The sequence below is a fragment of the Eleginops maclovinus genome, chromosome 22 (genome assembly GCF_036324505.1).
Source record: "Eleginops maclovinus isolate JMC-PN-2008 ecotype Puerto Natales chromosome 22, JC_Emac_rtc_rv5, whole genome shotgun sequence".
Taxonomy (NCBI): Eukaryota; Metazoa; Chordata; class Actinopteri; order Perciformes; family Eleginopidae; genus Eleginops; species Eleginops maclovinus.
The window spans coordinates 22,415,391-22,435,902 of record NC_086370.1 but is presented as its reverse complement, the minus strand read 5'-3'; the positions used below and the strand labels follow the sequence as shown (position 1 = coordinate 22,435,902).

Sequence of the window (20,512 nt, the reverse complement as noted above, 5' to 3'; positions counted from 1 at the left end):
TAGAGACGCTACATACTGATATACACCTGAACATCAGCAGGAGAGGACTCTTTAAAGTAGAGACTCTACATGCTGATATACACCTGAACATCAGCAGGAGAGGACTCTTTAAAGTAGAGACTCTACATACTGATATACACCTGAACATCAGCAGGAGAGGACTCTTTAAAGTAGAGACGCTACATACTGATATACACCTGAACATCAGCAGGAGAGGACTCTTTAAAGTAGAGACTCTACATACTGATATACACCTGAACATCAGCAGGAGAGGACTCTTTAAAGTAGAGACACTACATACTGATATACACCTGAACATCAGCAGGAGAGGACTCTTTAAAGTAGGGACTCTACATACTGATATACACCTGAACATCAGCAGGAGAGGACTCTTTAAAGTAGACTCTACATACTGATATACACCTGAACATCAGCAGGAGAGGACTCTTTAAAGTAGAGACACTACATACTGATATACACCAGAACATCAGCAGGAGAGGACTCTTTAAAGTAGAGATGCTACATACTGATATACACCTGAACATCAGCAGGAGAGGACTCTTTAAAGTAGAGACACTACATACTGATATACACCTGAACATCAGCAGGAGAGGACTCTTTAAAGTATAGACTCTACACACTGATATACACCTGAACATCAGCAGGAGAGGACTCTTTAAAGTAGAGACTCTACATACTGATATACACCTGAACATCAGCAGGAGAGGACTCTTTAAAGTAGAGACTCTACATACTGATATACACCTGAACATCAGCAGGAGAGGACTCTTTAAAGTAGAGACTCTACATACTGATATACACCTGAACATCAGCAGGAGAGGACTCTTTAAAATAGAGACTCTACATACTGATATACACCTGAACATCAGCAGGAGAGGACTCTTTAAAGTACTTGAACAATGTGGCACTTTAATGGACAACATGAAAGCAGAAGAAGCTTTATCATTTGATTTTATTTCTTAAAGGTTTTGACTCCATGGTGCGTAAAACCTTTCTGTGATTGTTTTCTACTGTGTTAAAGCTTTGTGTTGTAAACAAAGGAGTAAGCTGGTACTGTACTGAGGAGAAGTTGGGCTATAAAACATGTATTTATTGAAACACCAGATGGTGTATAACCAAAATTAAACAGCCCTGTTTTTTGTTAAATAGCTACACTGAAAAGCTAGAGTGCTTTTAATTTAAAACGGATACAGGAAGTAAAACAAACATGATCAGGTCAGACAGGAGCAGACCAGACAACAAGGAGGCTTCAGAGTACTGAAAACTGACCAAATGTAAAACACTGAACATCATAGCATGAGGTTTAAACAAAACATCCATGTTGGTTACGGCGGTTTGTATTCCCTGTGTCTCTCCCCTCTGATGTCTCTGCCCAGGTGTGCTGCGTTGCTGCAACGAGGCTCAGACGAGGTTCACACGAGCTGCACCTGGTGGAGGGAGAGGTTCAGAGCTCCAGTTCATACAAGGGAGAGGCCTCTGTGCGTGGGGACTGCTGTTGCTCCGTCTCTCATCCTAGCATCCATCTTTGAACATTTCACACGCTGAATGTAATAAATTCTAAAGATTTGATGATTTTAAAGCTGTCTTATGGGTTGTATTTTTGGGTCAGTGGTGGAATAAAGGGCCACCTTTAGGATGGGGCGTAACACATTACATTATGTCACTTGTGAGACGCTCTTATCCAAAGCTACTTGCATATCTTCTATACAGAGGACAATCCCCACAGGAGCAATTCGGGGGTAAGGTCTCGCAGGGGGACTTTAACCAGCCTTTAACCAACCATGGCTAAAATGAACATTTAAAAGTAATGTTGGTTAAACCTGGGAAGAGACCGAGGGGTAGACCTAGGACCAGGTGGAGGGATTATATCTCTTCGCTGGCCTGGGAGCGCCTTGGAATCCCCCAGTCAGAGCTGGTGGATGTGGCCAGGGAAAGAGAAGTGTGGAGCTCTCTGCTGGAGCTGTTACCTCCGTGACCCTGACGGAAAAGCGGGAGAAGATGGATGGATGGTTAAACACAGGTTAAATGAACCTACCTAACATTGTTTAGTGTTTTTGTTTAAAAGGATCCCCATCAGCTGTCACCAAAGTGGGACAAGCTAGTCTTCCAAACACAAAACACAACAATACACAAGATACAAATCGTGCTTCCCTTAACAATGAGAATCTAAAAGCAGTAAATCATTACAAACATCAGAAATAGTTATTACATTCATTATTGCGTTCATACAGCAGGTACGTCCATTCCCCTCTCAAATTTAAAGAGTGCATTCTCAGATGGTACTTGAAAGACGCTTTGCTATTCAACGTACGTATATTCAGTGAGCAACTATTCCAGTGACTGATGGCACGATAAATAACTGTTCTCTTCAACGCATTTGATTTTGGACTTGGTAACATCATCTGGCCCTCATGAGCGGCTCTAGTGAAATGAGAATGAACCCGACTACATCTGACAGTTTGGTGAGATAAGAAAACGGGTTGAGAAGGAAAGACAGTGTTCCTGAAAAATGTGGTGGTGTTGAAAACCAGCCTGTTCTCTACCGGTGAGAGTGGACGGTGCATACTGATAGTCTTTGTTCTTATGGGACACTGTAATACTAACCTGGCAGCTCTGATCTGCGCAGTTTGTAATTTCTTCAGTTGACCTTGAGATGCAGAGGACCCTACTGGTGCACAATAATCCAGGTGACATAAAATTAAAGATCTAGCCACCTGTCCCACGATGTATGTAGGGACATAAGAAAGACATTTCCTCACCATGGACATACTTAAAGGAAGTATTCAAATGAACATACAAAGGTTCTGTTCCTTTGACCTCAGATAATTGTGTGTATTTAACATAATGGACTAGTTTTAAGTAAACATGACTTTAATATGTGCAACCGATGTACATGTTATAAATCATGTGAATCCAACAGCCTTTTTTTTCAGTGCAGGAGATGCATTAGATCGGATAGTCGACTAATGACAGGTGAGATTCTCGGTGGGGGGGGGGGGGGGGGGCAAAACTAGCGCCTTGAACAGCACCACTACTGTGTGAGTGTATGAATGACAGGCCAATTGTAGAGTCATTTTTGCCCGTTAAGTTAGAAAGAGGCTTTCCATTCACCACCTGTAAAGGTCTACTCCAGTCCTGGTCAGATCGCTATCAAGAGACAGGCGAGTCGGCCCCTTCAGACGTGAGGCTGAAGTATAAAAACGGCCTGCATATAAACTGTTAAAATGCTGAAGATACATGACCCGCAGGATCAAGCTCATGAGCTGTTGAAGCTTTTAAAGACAGGGTGTCAACAATCTCAGTAAACACTATTTTAGTTTGTAGTTACACACATTAACAAGCTTTCAAACGTTTGTTAACTAAGCAGCTATTTATGTTTTTATAATATAAAATAACACATTATATCATATAACTTAAAATAATATAATATAAAATAATATAATTTGATATAATATAAAATAACACATTATATGATATAACTTAAAATAATATAATATAAAATAATATAATTTGATTTAATATAAAATAATATTATTTGAAATAATATGAAATAATATAATTGATATTACATATTACAACATATAACATTACATAATTTAAATTAATATAACATTACATTATGTAACAACATATGATAAAATATGATATGATAATATAAAATGATATAAATGAATACAATATAAAATAATATGTGTGTGGGGGGGGGGGGGAACTTGTCTGCAATGTATGAAGGATTTTTTCTCGATATTGGTAATTTTATGTGACTTGGAGAACAAAAACAATGAGGATATCATCGGAAAGCTAAGCCCCTTTTCCAGCGGTGTAACTCAAAATGCATCTTAGGGTTGATGTGACAGATTTTGACGTGCACTAATCATCCCCCAAACCCCCTCTGTTGGTGCACAGTAAAGCTGTGTTTCTCTACATACAGTCAGGTTGTTGTCCTTGGAAAAGCGTGACGTTTGTTTCTGGTCTGAGAGAATTTTGTGTGTGCAAAATAAATGAGCTTCTATTTGCTGTTATGAGACGTAATGATAAGTATTTGGTTGTCATGGTTGCCTTTCAGTATGCTGCTGTGTTAGTCAGTTTGTCAGCGGCGGGCTGAGTCATTTGACCTTGGGAAACTCAAACATATTAATGTGAAACACTAGCAGGTGAGTGGGCTACGTTACATTAGCACCGTTTCTTCCCTGATCAGCCTTTATTAAACATGATTAGCTGAATAGCTGGTGAGCAGCACAGCGGACGAATCTGTGGAGTGAAAGGAAACGCGGAGGAGGCCTGTGCAGATGGAAATTCACTGTGTGTGTGTGTGTGTGTGTGTGTGTGTGATTCAAGGTGGCAATTTTCCTGTCAGCACCCGGTAGAATGATTTGATTTCGGGGTAACAATATGGCATTCATGTATACAGATTGAGTCGGTGTTCTTGAGCGTCCGAAGGTTACAGCTGGAGTATTTGGACAGATTTACTGAGGATAGGTGGGGAGGAGAAAGGGAGTGAATTAGAGTGAGAGTGAGAGTGCACAGAGTGGAGAGAAAGGGGGACTCTTAGCCTGTCTTCATTATCATTTCACTCAGCAGCCGATGCAGCTCCTCACCTGGCTGGCTGCTGAATAGTGCACTAGGAAAAACAAATGCTCCAAAAACACGTGAAAACAGAATGAAAATGAGGGGTTTTCGCTTTTAATAAGTTACATAATCTGCAAATACAACAAGGGAAAGTAGCTTGGTTAGATTTCTTGATATAAGATGGGATATTTAGATGAATTATATCTCGTAATGAGCTGGGAAAACTTATTACGAAATAAGCCAGAAATGCTCAAAAGTTCTCGGTTTTCTGATGATTGTCCGATAAAGATAATATGTTTCCAGAGTTAGAATCATATTCTAAAACACAAGACCCTATATCTCTATGCATTGTGACTTCCTAAGGTCATAGGTCTTATATCGGGAACACTTCCAGCCACCGAAGACCACCACGGAGCGCCACAGGAGGTCTTTCCTCCCAGTGGCCATCAAACACCAGCACTATGTGCAATATAAATACCATCACTGTCCAAACACTCTCTGCTGTACGCTCTCTCACTCTCCGTAACAATAATGTTCTATAACAGCGTGCAATTACGTTTCTGCCACTACGTACTTTTGCACGATTCAATACTGCTCGTCACTGTGCCGTTTCTTTCCTGAATTATTTGACCGTCTGTGTTTCTTGGAGTTGTTCATTTGCTCTTTGCGGTGTACAGCTCTGTTATTATACTGCTGTGTTTATGGTATACTCTTTAAAGGCCAATCTTATCTTATCAAGTGTAAAGACAAATTCTGACTTGATATTGGACAAATATACCCTGCAAGACTCCTCCTCTGTTCCCACTCTCTGTCTGTATTTAAAATTGTCGCCCAGACGCCATTGGCTGCCAACTTCCTGTCCCTACCCACCGGTATGCCTATCTGAAGATCCCGATGGGAGCATGCAGGTCCCAACTCTCTGCCATTTATGTTGAGCATTCTCAACTTTAATTTACCGAGTCCAACTGGTTTTATGTTCCCTTTTTCCTCGAGCTGGGATGTAACAAAGACTTCTGTGCCAGAGATGCAGGGGAAGGAGGAGGAAGGAGGCTGCTGCTACTATAAGTGTATCAGAGGGTGGGTTGCCAAGACGACGACGGACAATTTTGACCTCGCAGGTTTTTGCAGAGCATGCCAAGACAGATGTCCCGGCGGTGCGTCACGTTCACGACACCAGTGATGAGAGCAAATGACACAGCTTTGCCACCCAGAAGGCTGCAGCGGTGCCGAGCCAGCAGGGCTGATCTATTTCCTGATTATTCTGAGCAGGGAGGAAATCACACCGCTGTGTCCAAGCCAGCGGTTGAATCAGGACATGCATAATTTAACCAACTACACAAGTTGACCTCTGCCATTTTGCACACATAAATATTTTATCTACTGCTGACACATACTTGTTTGCAACACATTTAGCTGCCGCACGCACTTCATCCTGTATATCAAGTATTCACTATATTCAGCTGTATATCAGTATGTAGAGTCTCTACTTTAAAGAGTCCTCTCCTGCTGATGTTCAGCTGTATATCAGTGTGTAGAGTCTCTACTTTAAAGAGTCCTCTCCTGCTGATGTTCAGGTGTATATCAGTGTGTAGAGTCTCTACTTTAAAGAGTCCTCTCCTGCTGATGTTCAGGTGTATATCAGTATGTAGTGTCTCTACTTTAAAGAGTCCTCTCCTGCTGATGTTCAGGTGTATATCAGTATGTAGTGTCTCTACTTTAAAGAGTCCTCTCCTGCTGATGTTCAGGTGTATATCAGTATGTAGTGTCTCTACTTTAAAGAGTCCTCTCCTGCTGATGTTCAGGTGTATATCAGTATGTAGAGTCTCTACTTTAAAGAGTCCTCTCCTGCTGATGTTCAGGTGTATATCAGTATGTAGTGTCTCTACTTTAAAGAGTCCTCTCCTGCTGATGTTCAGGTGTATATCAGTATGTAGAGTCTCTACTTTAAAGAGTCCTCTCCTGCTGATGTTCAGGTGTATATCAGTATGTAGAGTCTCTACTTTAAAGAGTCCTCTCCTGCTGATGTTCAGGTGTATATCAGTATGTAGAGTCTCTACTTTAAAGAGTCCTCTCCTGCTGATGTTCAGGTGTATATCAGTATGTAGTGTCTCTACTTTAAAGAGTCCTCTCCTGCTGATGTTCAGGTGTATATCAGTATGTAGAGTCTCTACTTTAAAGAGTCCTCTCCTGCTGATGTTCAGGTGTATATCAGTATGTAGTGTCTCTACTTTAAAGAGTCCTCTCCTGCTGATGTTCAGGTGTATATCAGTATGTAGTGTCTCTACTTTAAAGAGTCCTCTCCTGCTGATGTTCAGGTGTATATCAGTATGTAGTGTCTCTACTTTAAAGAGTCCTCTCCTGCTGATGTTCAGGTGTATATCAGTATGTAGTGTCTCTACTTTAAAGAGTCCTCTCCTGCTGATGTTCAGGTGTATATCAGTATGTAGTGTCTCTACTTTAAAGAGTCCTCTCCTGCTGATGTTCAGGTGTATATCAGTATGTAGCGTCTCTACTTTAAAGAGTCCTCTCCTGCTGATGTTCAGGTGTATATCAGTATGTAGAGTCTCTACTTTAAAGAGTCCTCTCCTGATGATGTTCAGGTGTATATCAGTATGTAGTGTCTCTACTTTAAAGAGTCCTCTCCTGCTGATGTTCAGGTGTATATCAGTATGTAGAGTCTCTACTTTAAAGAGTCCTCTCCTGCTGATGTTCAGGTGTATATCAGTATGTAGTGTCTCTACTTTAAAGAGTCCTCTCCTGATGATGTTCAGGTGTATATCAGTATGTAGTGTCTCTACTTTAAAGAGTCCTCTCCTGCTGATGTTCAGGTGTATATCAGTATGTAGAGTCTCTACTTTAAAGAGTCCTCTCCTGCTGATGTTCAGGTGTATATCAGTATGTAGTGTCTCTACTTTAAAGAGTCCTCTCCTGCTGATGTTCAGGTGTATATCAGTATGTAGTGTCTCTACTTTAAAGAGTCCTCTCCTGCTGATGTTCAGGTGTATATCAGTATGTAGAGTCTCTACTTTAAAGAGTCCTCTCCTGCTGATGTTCAGGTGTATATCAGTATGTAGTGTCTCTACTTTAAAGAGTCCTCTCCTGATGATGTTCAGGTGTATATCAGTATGTAGTGTCTCTACTTTAAAGAGTCCTCTCCTGCTGATGTTCAGGTGTATATCAGTATGTAGAGTCTCTACTTTAAAGAGTCCTCTCCTGCTGATGTTCAGGTGTATATCAGTATGTAGTGTCTCTACTTTAAAGAGTCCTCTCCTGCTGATGTTCAGGTGTATATCAGTATGTAGTGTCTCTACTTTAAAGAGTCCTCTCCTGCTGATGTTCAGGTGTATATCAGTATGTAGAGTCTCTACTTTAAAGAGTCCTCTCCTGCTGATGTTCAGGTGTATATCAGTATGTAGTGTCTCTACTTTAAAGAGTCCTCTCCTGCTGATGTTCAGGTGTATATCAGTATGTAGAGTCTCTACTTTAAAGAGTCCTCTCCTGCTGATGTTCAGGTGTATATCAGTATGTAGTGTCTCTACTTTAAAGAGTCCTCTCCTGCTGATGTTCAGGTGTATATCAGTATGTAGTGTCTCTACTTTAAAGAGTCCTCTCCTGCTGATGTTCAGGTGTATATCAGTATGTAGTGTCTCTACTTTAAAGAGTCCTCTCCTGCTGATGTTCAGGTGTATATCAGTATGTAGAGTCTCTACTTTAAAGATTCCTCTCCTGCTGATGTTCAGGTGTATATCAGTATTTGGAAATTGGAACAACGCACATCTGTGATACTGCATATTATACGTTCCATTAAAATCGGCATGTATCAACAAAACACACATCCTATTTTCTAATAGAAGATGGGAGTCTGACCCATTTAATTTAAAAAGAATAATCATAAGCACTTTACTCTTCAGCACAGACAACACTGTGATGCTCGAGGAACAAAGCCTCATTACTTTTTAGTTATACTGCATTGTTCTGGATGTTAATGGCCACTAGTGCCTGATTCATTAAACTTTGCAGGGCCCTATTATTAGCCCATCAGAACAACATCTTACAGGGTGATAAATGTCCGGTCCGAGCACGGCCTGCAAACGATGAAGAATGGCCGCTCAATGAAGCACTTTGAAAAGGTTTTCCCGTCTCAAGTACTGCTCTTTTTTCCAGGTCCTCTTTTGTGGACTCCGTAGTTCATCTTTCATTATAAATTTGAATGTCAATGGTCTCCATTGTTTGCACCTCTAAGTAAATCCCCTCCAGCCTCTGAGAGCTGGCACTGAGAGAAAGAAATTCCTCCCATCTGAGGCGGGGGATAATAATTGGGAGTGAACAGCAAACATAAGCGAGATGTTTTAGAGCAGTGCATCCTCCAGTAAACAACATAAATAACGTCCTCTACAATTACAAATGTTGGTTTTTGTTTAATTACCTGTCATAGCCTTCCCATAATTAGGTTTGAGATGCACATGGTCTCAGCAGCACGGAGATGGTGCTCCTCTTGTGAAAGATAAAAGCATTTCCCCCAGTATTCTGGTTTTATGATGCTTCCTGTTTTTGCATAACCAGAAAAAGATGCTGAAGCTGGTTATATTGATGCATGAGTTCCCTGAAAGACACACACGTTACTGCCATTGAGGAAGCAAATCAGACCATCCTCTACGGGCCATTTAACCACATTCAACCAAGTTTCCAGGACTTTCTAAACCCTATAAATTACAATTTCCCCTCTTTTTTAAAGCGTGAATCCCCTGCAACCCCTCGCCGTCTGAAAGGCTTATTAGCGTAGATTAAATTAGATTACATCCAAATTTATTGTCATTTCACCGAGGCAACACAACACAATGCTAACATAAGCAGGAGGCTGTGGCATCATGGGAGCAGTGGTTCAATCCCACTGCTCACAGCATGTGGTTGTGTCCTTAGGACTGCAGGGATCGAGTGTATGTGAGTCGCCTTGGGTAAAAGCGTCTAAAAAAAGTGACATGTAATGTGATGCATCCAACCCATGGTGGAGTGCATGGTATAACCACCCTGTAATGGTTGTTAATGGTAAAATATTGATGCTAACCACTGCATTAACCTTCATTGAAAGCACACACAGCCAGTATGCTGTTAGGAAGTCTATTTGTCTGCAAGAAACCACTCCAAACTTTCCTGAAGGTTGACTGATTACCTAATACTGTGGGAAACAAATCTATATATACCTGTGTTTACGAGCGTGTGCTGGTACGGTAAACAAGAGGTGTTTGTGCTGCTCATTATGATGCTTCCTGCGCCTTCATACCAACCTGTGCCCACTCTCTTCACACCACATGCCCACACATGCCTCTCACATACACCGGGAGATGTCCGTGCTCTGTCAGCATGATAGCCACGGTTCTCTTCCCCTTGCTGTCAGCTCTCAAGCCTTTTTGCTTCTGGCTGAAGTTGTGGGGTACATTGTTTTTCTTTTCCCTCATAAGCCAGCTTTTATCCAGCGGTCCTACTGGGACACATTAACAACAGCAGTCCTTTACACCATGTGTTGGACAGATATACACTCCTTTGCCTCTGTAAATCTCTGCCATGCTCTCCTGCAGCCTCAGCATCTTCACTCCTTCTTCTTGGTTATTACGCTCCACATGTAGGCTAATTTGACACCCCACTTCATGCTGAAATTGACCGACACACACCTACCAGATGGGACCCACTGCTGTAGGAAGTCTTTTATGCAGCGTCCACCAGGAAGGCTATTAACTGACCCCCTGCTGTCTGCAAGATCAATCCCTCATCTAGACTTTCTCTTGCGAAGCTGGTGGGTGTAACAGGTGCATGGATCTTTGCACGTGTGTGTCACAGTGTGTGTGTTCAGCAGCCGAGATAAGATCTAAATTGAGCAGCTGATTCGGCAATGTTGGGGAAACAGGTGGTTCCCTTTTACTTCTTCTTTTTACTAATAGTTTTTAAGCTTGCTTCTTCCCGTGACGCAGCGTCTTATGAAGCAGAGACGATTAAACTGAGAGGTGCAAAGCCTCGGTGTGACTGTATGACATCCATTTATAACTCGCATTAGCCTGTGTCTCAGAATCACATGTTTGAAAGACAGTATAGTCTCCTTTAATAAAACCTGGTTGTCATTTCTGATGAGCTGAGCTTTTTACACTTATATACTTTCTTGTTCTCCTTTTTTACTCATCTCAACACGGCACCGTTTTTTCATTATATGTTAACATATGAACCCTAAACAGGTCCGGAAACTTAGGGTTAGGGTTTGTGCAATCAATGTATATCTATTGTGCTGCACTTTTAGCAAATACTGCGCAGGTCGTTGAATGTTTTTCTTAACGTGTACGTGTATGTGTTTTGGGACATTTGTGTTTTTATATTTGCAATGCTTCTGAAGCTGCAGCGCGTTTGCACCTGTCGGCCATCTCTTTGTTTTGTTTGGACCGGTCTCTTTGAATGCCACCTTGACATGGCCTAATGGGTAAATGTGTACGTTAATCTTCATTACTGCAGTTATTTAGACTCTGCACAGTTGTAATCTATAGAATTATTTCAGCATCTTTCCATTTAGTCCTCCTGTTGTGTTATTTCTTAAATATATATTTTAAGTAAAAGTGAAGTTTTTTACTTTTATTATGTTTATTAAGTATCTTGTTATCCACTATGCACAATTATTACAATGACTCAAAAACATCTTGATTAAAAGTAAAAAGAGAAAGCAAGCAGCAAAACTCCATATCTGTGTGTGAGATTTTATGTTCTGAACTTAAGTATCTAATCTTCGCGGATATGTTTTAGCACAGCGGGTTCGCCAAGATGGACCTGGCTCATCTGCAGGGTTTACATTGAGAGGGAGATCACATTTGTCAGGAGCACACAGCACACTGATTACCACAGACACTGAGGTTAAGCACCCTTCAGGGCGGAGACAATCCCCTTAACCCCCGTATCTGACCACAGCAGGACCCGTCTGTCGACAGGCTAAACACAAACCCTGGATCAACGCCAGGCAAAATTCAAAACCAGAGTAGAGAGTTGGAGGAAGAGAAAAATGTGATCGCTGAACAGATTATGTGTCATGGGGAGCTACAGTATAAACAGTTTTAATTTAGGATATCAAAAACAGCATCAGACTTCTGAGCTTAAAGACACTGACTTGTCACGCTGCAACTGGGAAATAAATGGGAAGCAAATTTTGGTCTGACTGCCATTAGACTTCAATGCATGTGTTATCAGATGCTTTGCTTATTCAAAATGTATAAGCAGGTTTACACATACAGAGGATGTGCTTTGTATAGCAGTGCATGCTTAAACACAATAAGATCAACTCAGTTTTCAGAAAAAGGCAGATGTAGAAATACTTTAAACCCTTAAAAAAAACTCTGACAATTTTCTTTAAAATTCGAAAAAGGTTTTTGCAAAAACATAAAAAGGAAATACAATAAAAATGTCACAGATGCATCTTAAAAATATGTGCAGCAATTCATAATGTAGATTGGAAGAGTTCTGCAGAGGCACCATTATTCAGAAATGTGCAAAGAGGTTACAGTCAGGAGTATAACGACGCGGTTATAAAATGTGAGTTTTCTTCACACAACCAGAGCAAACAACACAGAAAGAAGACGAGGCTAATTCAAAGGAAACCCTTTCACATTATTTAAAAGGACCTTGGACCAACAAGATGAAAACATGCAAGAAAATTCTGGTTATAAATAATAATTCTCTTGCAGATGTTTCAGAAGCAACAGAGACCTGCGTTTGTACGGAACAGCCTGAAGAAGCTTCATTTATCTAATTTAATTGGCTCTCCTCCTGCTGCTGTCTGATTAAAGTATAAGTAATACCTGACAGAGGCAATTGTACCCTCTGTTGAAAAAAAATGATCACCACAGATTGCCTAAATTGGGACAAAAATGACAACTATGCCTACTTAAATTGGTTGTTTTGCATATCATAATATCGGTCTGGTTATAGGTGGGTCTTAACTGGTAATTATTAGACAGAAGGCTTTATAAAACGCAGGTTTTCCAGCCTTTATATAAGAATTCCTGGCTTTGTGAACATACAAATTTGCATCCACATACCATCTCAGTATTAAAGTCACGTTCAGGCGCAGTGGGAGTTTCTGATTTCCCACTGTGTGATTCCTCAGAGGCTCTTCAAACAGACAGACAGGAAGTACAACATTTCTTTGAGTAAAACATGCAGCACATTCCAGACGGATATAAGAACCAGTTTACATGCAGCAGACGATGATAGGTGTCGGGCCGGCACAGAAAGGTGTAATTTAGATGTTTGTAGTAACTATAGAAACATCTTGATTGCCCTCTGATGGGAGCCTGTCCTGCCCATTTGGCTTTTTCTCTGGCTGTGGAAATCAGACAACAGGGACACAAATGTGCTTCATGATTCCACCAGAACATTACGCCTCATACATCATTTTCCCTCAATTTGAAACGTAAACATGAGGGGCGGCTTCCCTGTACGTCAAGTATCGCTCAGACTGGGGAATGCAATGCAGGGATGTCATCATGAGTAAAATGTCAACTAGTTTGAGGGTTTATAAAACCTCTCCTCGCTGCACAGGAGGAGACAACTCTAAAGGAGTCTGGAAAGTTAGGGTCGGGGTTTGTGCAATCATTGTTTTTATTTTTTGCATCCTTTCTGAAGCTGCAGCACGTTTCTCTTAAAGAGCATTGAGTTTAGGCAGTGCTTTTAGTAGACACTGCCCATGTTTCGTCAACAAGGTGAAGATTTTTGCACTTTACATTTGCTTCCTTTCTGTAACTCGTTTGCACCTGTTAGCCACCGTAGCCATCTTTGTTTGGTCGGTTTTAAAACCCATCCTGACATGGCCTTATGTACAATGGAGTTATCTTTCACTACTGGAGGCTGTGGCAGAGTGGGATAGTGCGCTGGTCTTTGGGTCGGGAGAGTCCCCCTGCAGCTAGATTGTCGTTGTGTCCCTGGGCGGGACTCTTCACACCAAGTTGCTCCTGTCGGGATTACCCAATGTGGATAAAAGCGTCTTAGAAGTGACAATAATGTACAGCAGATATTTGCACTCTGCAGAGTCGAGATCTGTAGTTATGCCAGCCACCTTCCATTAAGTATCTGCTCTCCCTTTGGCATAGTTTACCTGGATGCATACATGGAAGAGAGCCATAATTGTTGTATTGGTTACACAATGAACCTAGTGTGCTTTCCATATTTGTTAATGTACATTTTTGCTGTTAAATATGTCTGTTTTTATTGTAGAGGTGTTGACAAGTAACACCCTTTCGTGTATCATTTGAGAACAGCAGATGCTTAAATGTCTCGCTGACGATGAATTCTTGTATTACTGCTTCCACCAATTGTGGTTTGCATTAAGAACGGATTTATCTAACGCAAAATACTTGCATACAAAAGTAATTCTCAGTAATTAGTAGATGCTTAAGGCAATAGATAACAGATCAGTGATCATGTAATCAATTAGCAACATACCGAGTGGTCCGTGGTGAGGTAGCATGTCCCCTTTAGACACAAACAGTAATAAGCCCATTTCCTCCAATCGATGTACACTCATTATGCAGAGTAATGGTGTTTGTGGGGGGGGGGGGGGGGAGTGTGTGTGCATGTTTAAACACATGTTGATCAATGTGTTTGTGCACATGCAAGTGCCCCCTTGTGCATGTCTTATATCTCCTGTAATGCTAGAGATATTATAATGCCCCCTCTCCCTGGGCTGCTTCAGAGTCAGTGGGAGCGTGTGTGTGTGTGTGTGTGTGGGTGGGGTGGGGGGGCTAAGCAGACCTTCACTGTGTGTTCAATCCTTATCTCCTCAGTGCAGGGGCAGCTCCGTGGGACCGTCATCCCGGGCAGCCCCTTCTTAATGTATATTATTACCGCGGTGCGTTCAGGGACGGAGACTCAGCAGCCACTTAATTGATATGGCAGTTCAGCTGGTTCATTTCTTTTCTCCATTGGCTTGACAACTGCTGGTAGTGAACATGAGCCGCCATGGATGCACACACACACAAACACACACACACTCTTTGTGCAATACATAGCACAATATCTTTATCACTTAAAACTGCTCTATATGCAAAAATGTATCGTAGTTTTCCCGAAGCAGGTTGGCGAGGTTAAAATGTTTATAATATTTCTCTGTATTTTTTAATAACAAAATTAGTTTCAGAACCAGAATTCCTTTATTTGTCAGAGGGCAAGTCCATAAAGACAGAGACCAAAATAAAACACCATTAAATAAAAAGGCATGCACGTCAAATTAAAAGGAAACGCACAAATATAATTTACAAAAGTAGACATTCAGGTACAGAAAGACAGAGTTGCAGTATTTCTAAAATAAATACGTCTGAGATGTAATATGTAGTGGGGAATCAGACGGATGACAGCGAGTTATACTCAGATTTTTGTTACAGTATTTATGAATCAAACTAAGAAGTATTGGCCAGAAAAAATATAATCTAGATGAGGTTTACCCTGAAAAATAAATGGAAATATAAAAAATGATAAAGAAATGATTACATTATTTAAAAAATGACAAAATATAAATATATTGTTTGTAATGTTCTATACTACATTCTACTTCAGTCCCATAATATGACTGTTGTACTTGTGTCAGCAGATGTGTGAACACATAATCTTTACGTACAGATTAGAGCTTGAGTTTTGTCTTTGTGGTGTGTCAGTACTGCATTTCAAACACAGCTGATATTTTCCAAAGATTGCATGAATATAAAGGCCTTCAAAAAAGGAGGCTGTTTGTCATAACTCCTCCACCAGAGAAGCAGAAGAGTTGTGCAGTCTGTGATTATGCATCAGCTCCTCATCAGACTGATTAGTCACAGTCTAGAGCAGCTCACATCAGTGGGCCTGAGAACTGAGAGACACTCACAGTGTAGCGTTGGGCTGTAGGGCTCATATTTGATTATTTTGCTGCAGTCATTGTTAGTCGCTGCTGTTAATGCGCTGGCTGACGATCAGGATCATAAAGCTGGTCTCTGTCTCTGTTGTTGAAACTCACCTGAAATGTTTTCTGGTCTTATTTTAACGATGTGATCACATGACTCCTTCTGATGTCACTGCAGATCTGCTGTAAGCTAGCTCGCTAACGTAGCTAACCTTCAGATATACTGACACACACTTCCAGTTCTGAGACGGACTCACTCTGAGACAGACACAGTTGTCCAGCTTTAGAATCCCCCTCCCCTCCAAAAAAGACCAATCATACTTTTTTTCCAACATTAATTTTATTTCTTTTTTGGTCAAGTTAGTTTTTTGTCGCCAACATTTTCTTTTTCGCATCATCTACTTTTTCACTGTGACCAAATGCTATTATCTGCAACTATTTTGTGGGCCGGTCATCAATGTGTCCAATAAACGGGTGAAACATCTGCAGGAACATCAGAAGGAGTCATGTGATCACATTGTTAAAATAAGACCAGAAAACATTTCAGGAGAGTTTCAACAACAGAGACAGAGACAGAGACAGAGACCAGCTTTATGGTAAACGGACTTCGACTTGTATAGCGCTTCATCCAGTCTTTTCGACCCCTCAAAGCGCTTTACATACTACATGTCATTCACCCCATTCACACATCCTGAGCGCCAACCAGTGTGGGCGTCTCTCTTTAGTGTCCCCTGGTCTCCAGCTGTGTGCGTCTCTCTTTAGTGTCCCCTGGTCTCCAGCTGTGTGCGTCTCTCTTTAGTGTCCCCTGGTCTCCAGCTGTGTGCGTCTCTCTTTAGTGTCCCCTGGTCTCCAGCTGTGTGCGTCTCTCTTTAGTGTCCCCTGGTCTCCAGCTGTGTGCGTCTGTCTTTAGTGTCCCCTGGTCTCCAGCTGTGTGCGTCTCTCATTAGTGTCCCCTGGTCTCCAGCTGTGTGCGTCTGTCTTTAGTGTCCCCTGGTCTCCAGCTGTGTGCGTCTCTCTTTAGTGTCCCCTGGTCTCCAGCTGTGTGCGTCTCTCTTTAGTGTCCCCTGGTCTCCAGCTGTGTGCGTCTCTCTTTAGTGTCCCCTGGTCTCCAGCTGTGTGCGTCTCTCGTTAGTGTCCCCTGGTCTCCAGCTGTGTGCGTCTGTCATTAGTGTCCCCTGGTCTCCAGCTGTGTGCGTCTGTCTTTAGTGTCCCCTGGTCTCCAGCTGTGTGCGTCTGTCTTTAGTGTCCCCTGGTCTCCAGCTGTGTGCGTCTGTCTTTAGTGTCCCCTGGTCTCCAGCTGTGTGCGTCTGTCTTTAGTGTCCCCTGGTCTCCAGCTGTGTGCGTCTGTCTTTAGTGTCCCCTGGTCTCCAGCTGTGTGCGTCTGTCTTTAGTGTCCCCTGGTCTCCAGCTGTGTGCGTCTGTCTTTAGTGTCCCCTGGTCTCCAGCTGTGTGCGTCTCTCATTAGTGTCCCCTGGTCTCCAGCTGTGTGAGTCTGTCTTTAGTGTCCCCTGGTCTTCAGCTGTGTGCGTCTCTCGTTAGTGTCCCCTGGTCTCCAGCTGTGTGAGTCTCTCTTTAGTGTCCCCTGGTCTCCAGCTGTGTGAGTCTCTCTTTAGTGTCCCCTGGTCTCCAGCTGTGTGCGTCTCTCGTTAGTGTCCCCTGGTCTCCAGCTGTGTGAGTCTCTCTTTAGTGTCCCCTGGTCTCCAGCTGTGTGAGTCTCTCTTTAGTGTCCCCTGGTCTCCAGCTGTGTGCGTCTCTCGTTAGTGTCCCCTGGTCTCCAGCTGTGTGAGCCTCTCGTTAGTGTCCCCTGGTCTCCAGCTGTGTGAGTCTCTCTTTAGTGTCCCCTGGTCTCCAGCTGTGTGCGTCTCTCGTTAGTGTCCCCTGGTCTCCAGCTGTGTGCGTCTCTCGTTAGTGTCCCCTGGTTTCACTATTTTGTTGTCCAGTTGTTGAAGATATTTCTTTTTTTAAAAATGTATTTTCATCCTTTCTGAAGCCGCAGTGTCTTTCTCCTAATGGAAGTGTTTTAGGGAGAAAGTACTTTTATGTAAACTCACAAAGAACCTGATGTCCTAAAAAGCACTCTAAAGAGTTAGCTCAGGCCTTGTAACAAATTCACCAGCACTTACAATGCTAGGACTGGCTTGAAGTGAATATATCTGCACTTTCCTTGTTGTTTGGAGTTTGATTCTCTTTGTGTTTTGCACTTATTGTGAGTCACTTCGGATAAAAGCATCAATTTAATGTAATGTCCAAATGAAGCATATGCCTTAAGGTACATTTCATTGTATAATTAGGTCAAGCCTTAAGTTTCTTCTACCGTTGCAAACGTTTGGAAATGTGCAGATCTTTTGAAACACTTGACATGAATTTTAAGCGAGGCTAACCAGGAATTCAGAGAAAGAGGGCAGGTACGAATGGTAAAGAACTACAAAGGCAACTTCCCAAAGTCTTTTGAAGGTGTACCACCACATCAGCTGCTACTCCTCCAACATGCAGCCACATTCTGAACACACATCTCATTACGTCAATCATACCTGTCAGCCCCACCTGTGCTGCACCCTCTGCCATCCTCTAATGTCCTTACCCACTGCTCAGGGTCGCGCTTAACCACATTATATCCTGTGTGTCATGCTGTCGGAGAGGCGGGGGTACATGGGATCTGGCAAACGCACTGAAACATGTGAAGAGTGCATACGCAGATTAAGGCACCGATTCAAAATTTCCCGCTGATCAGGAGATAATTAGTGATTCACAAGCTGCTCCCCCAGTTTGCCACAGAGCACACAGTGTAGTCAGACAGCAGAGCTTGAAGACCAGTGGCAGCCCGTCCATTTAAGCAGATGAAGCGATGCTTAATAAATCACAAAGGCAAAAAACGTCACGTGTTTCTGTTATATTTAACGATGCATTACTTGCTGTGTATTCACAGACAAACTGACAAAGTAAGCTGTACAAATTTGGCTCTCACAGGCCAAATTTGGCATTACACAATTAAGCGCTGCTTCACGATGTTAAGCGTTTAGCTGGCGGTCAATGGGATCACATCTCAGTTTTTGATTGGTCAATTCACCTTTTGAGGCGTTGTCGTTAAACTATGCTTCACCGCTTTGAATCAATCGTGCGCGTCCTTGCGCGTTCATGTAAAGATGATTGACAGTAGGTCTGACAAATAACACTGTTCACCACCACCACCACCACCACCACCAACTCTCTGCCACATACAGAACGGACTTGTGGAGAACGTTCTTGCGAGTTGTTCTTGGAAGAATGAACTTGCAAGTTGCCGAGCACACAGAGCTGTTGGCGGTTTGAGACGATGCGTACTTGCTGGTATTGCGCAATACACAATTGTGGAGCTTCTCAACTCCGAAAACGTTTGAGCAGATTTTGAATTCGCCATCGATTTTCGTAAAACTGCTAATATTTGAAATCTAAACCCTTGATTTCTCGCCTCAAAGTGAATTTGTAGTGATGAAATAGCATACGCAAATAGTAAAAACGTACCGTTGTTCAATGGCGTCGAGTAATTTTCCGCTCCTCGCTTGAATGCCGAAATGAATGCTGGGATATATTCGCTGCCGAGTTAACACAAGTTAGCATCCGATGCATCCTTGGTAAAATGGGCGTGTCGAGAACATTTCCGGGAATACATCCGGGAACTTTATCCGTTCTTGGTGAAAGCGAACTTGGGTTTGGGACAGTACTTGGGCAGCAAGAGATGATGTTTCACAAGAACACGAGCACACGAGTACAGACAAGAACGCATAATGAGAAAGGCGTGTCCCTGTTAGTGCTTTGCTGTGATAATGTTTAAAGAGAGCACAACATAAACGTCAGATTTCGGAAAAGGCCTTCCTTTCAGCAAACTTCAACGCGGTGGTCGACAGGATTAACAGGATTGGCTCTAATGAGGAAGACTGAAATGAATACGGAGAAAGTTGGAGGGAGTTGACAGACAACACAGGGAGAGTTTCGTTGTAAGGTAGGCTAAGTTCCATTCTTTTAACGAGAGCTTGTAAGAGTAACGTCACTGTTATAAACCAGATACACACTTCTGTAACGTTATATATAAAATCCATGGATGCTAGACATCCGTCATGGGGTTCAGTACTAGCAACCTAGCTAGGTAGCTAGCTGGCGTCTGACTGATCTATAACAGAAAGAAAACGTGTTCATAGAAAACGTGAGGCTGAGGTTATTAACTAAAACTACGGCAACATGAGAGCCACATCGTGTTTTATGGGCTGGAGCAGCGCTTTAAACTACCGTAAAGTAGGCTAAGTTATAAGATAATGTTCCAATCAACCGGTTTCTTCTCAACGTGACTTAGTTGGGTTTTGTTCACTAGTGGCAACGGTTGCTAAGGAAAGGAAAGTCCTGCAGGCAGTGTCTAAGTGTGTCTGCACTGTGACACTGTTGGGTGTTTGGAGGTAAAAGGGTTAGGATGTTTCACCTTACAGCAATAATATACCTAAATGTTACTTGCTTAATTGTAAATAGTTTGTAAATATCTGAATTGAAGGGGGACATTTCTTCTACGTTTTGTAGCATGAGATTTATTTCTGGTGTTTGACTTTTGCTTTGTGGTAGGTCCAGTTTATTCCACTCAGAATAGGTATTCTCCTGTTGTCACTTATTGTTACTTTGGCCTCTCCCGGTGCTTTAGTTTTTTATTGAATAACCCCAGTTGGCAATACATTTAATTAATGGTATTCAATCTTTGGTTTGTTTGGGTACTGCTGAGGCAGGAGAATGTAATAGGCTGCTGTTTATGTCCCCCAAACCCCAGACAGGGACATAGCCTAAGTGAAAATTCCAGTATTTTCCTCAGCCATTTGACAGTTATCAGTAGGAGCATGGTCATGTAATGCTTGAATGCAGTAATATGTGATACCTTCAATCTGTTGAAAGTTAATCTCATACTTTTTAAGTCTCCATTTGTTTCTCCAAAATTCACCAGAAGCCACCATTTAAGGGTTTCATTTTCAAAAATGTCCTACGGTGGGGCATGTCCCCGGACCGCAACTT

At 42.1% G+C, this 20,512-nt stretch overlaps 1 long non-coding RNA gene across 1 annotated transcript; it reads right to left on the bottom strand.

The window, feature by feature from the left end:
* Window positions 1–954: 954 nt before the first annotated feature.
* On the bottom strand, window positions 955–19,124 carry LOC134859255 (uncharacterized). Its single transcript, XR_010165063.1, has 3 exons — window positions 18,989–19,124; window positions 1,842–1,998; window positions 955–1,448 (listed from the first exon to the last, which is right to left on the bottom strand). It is a non-coding gene; the product is annotated as an uncharacterized LOC134859255 (long non-coding RNA).
* Between the last annotated feature and the right edge of the window lie 1,388 nt (window positions 19,125–20,512).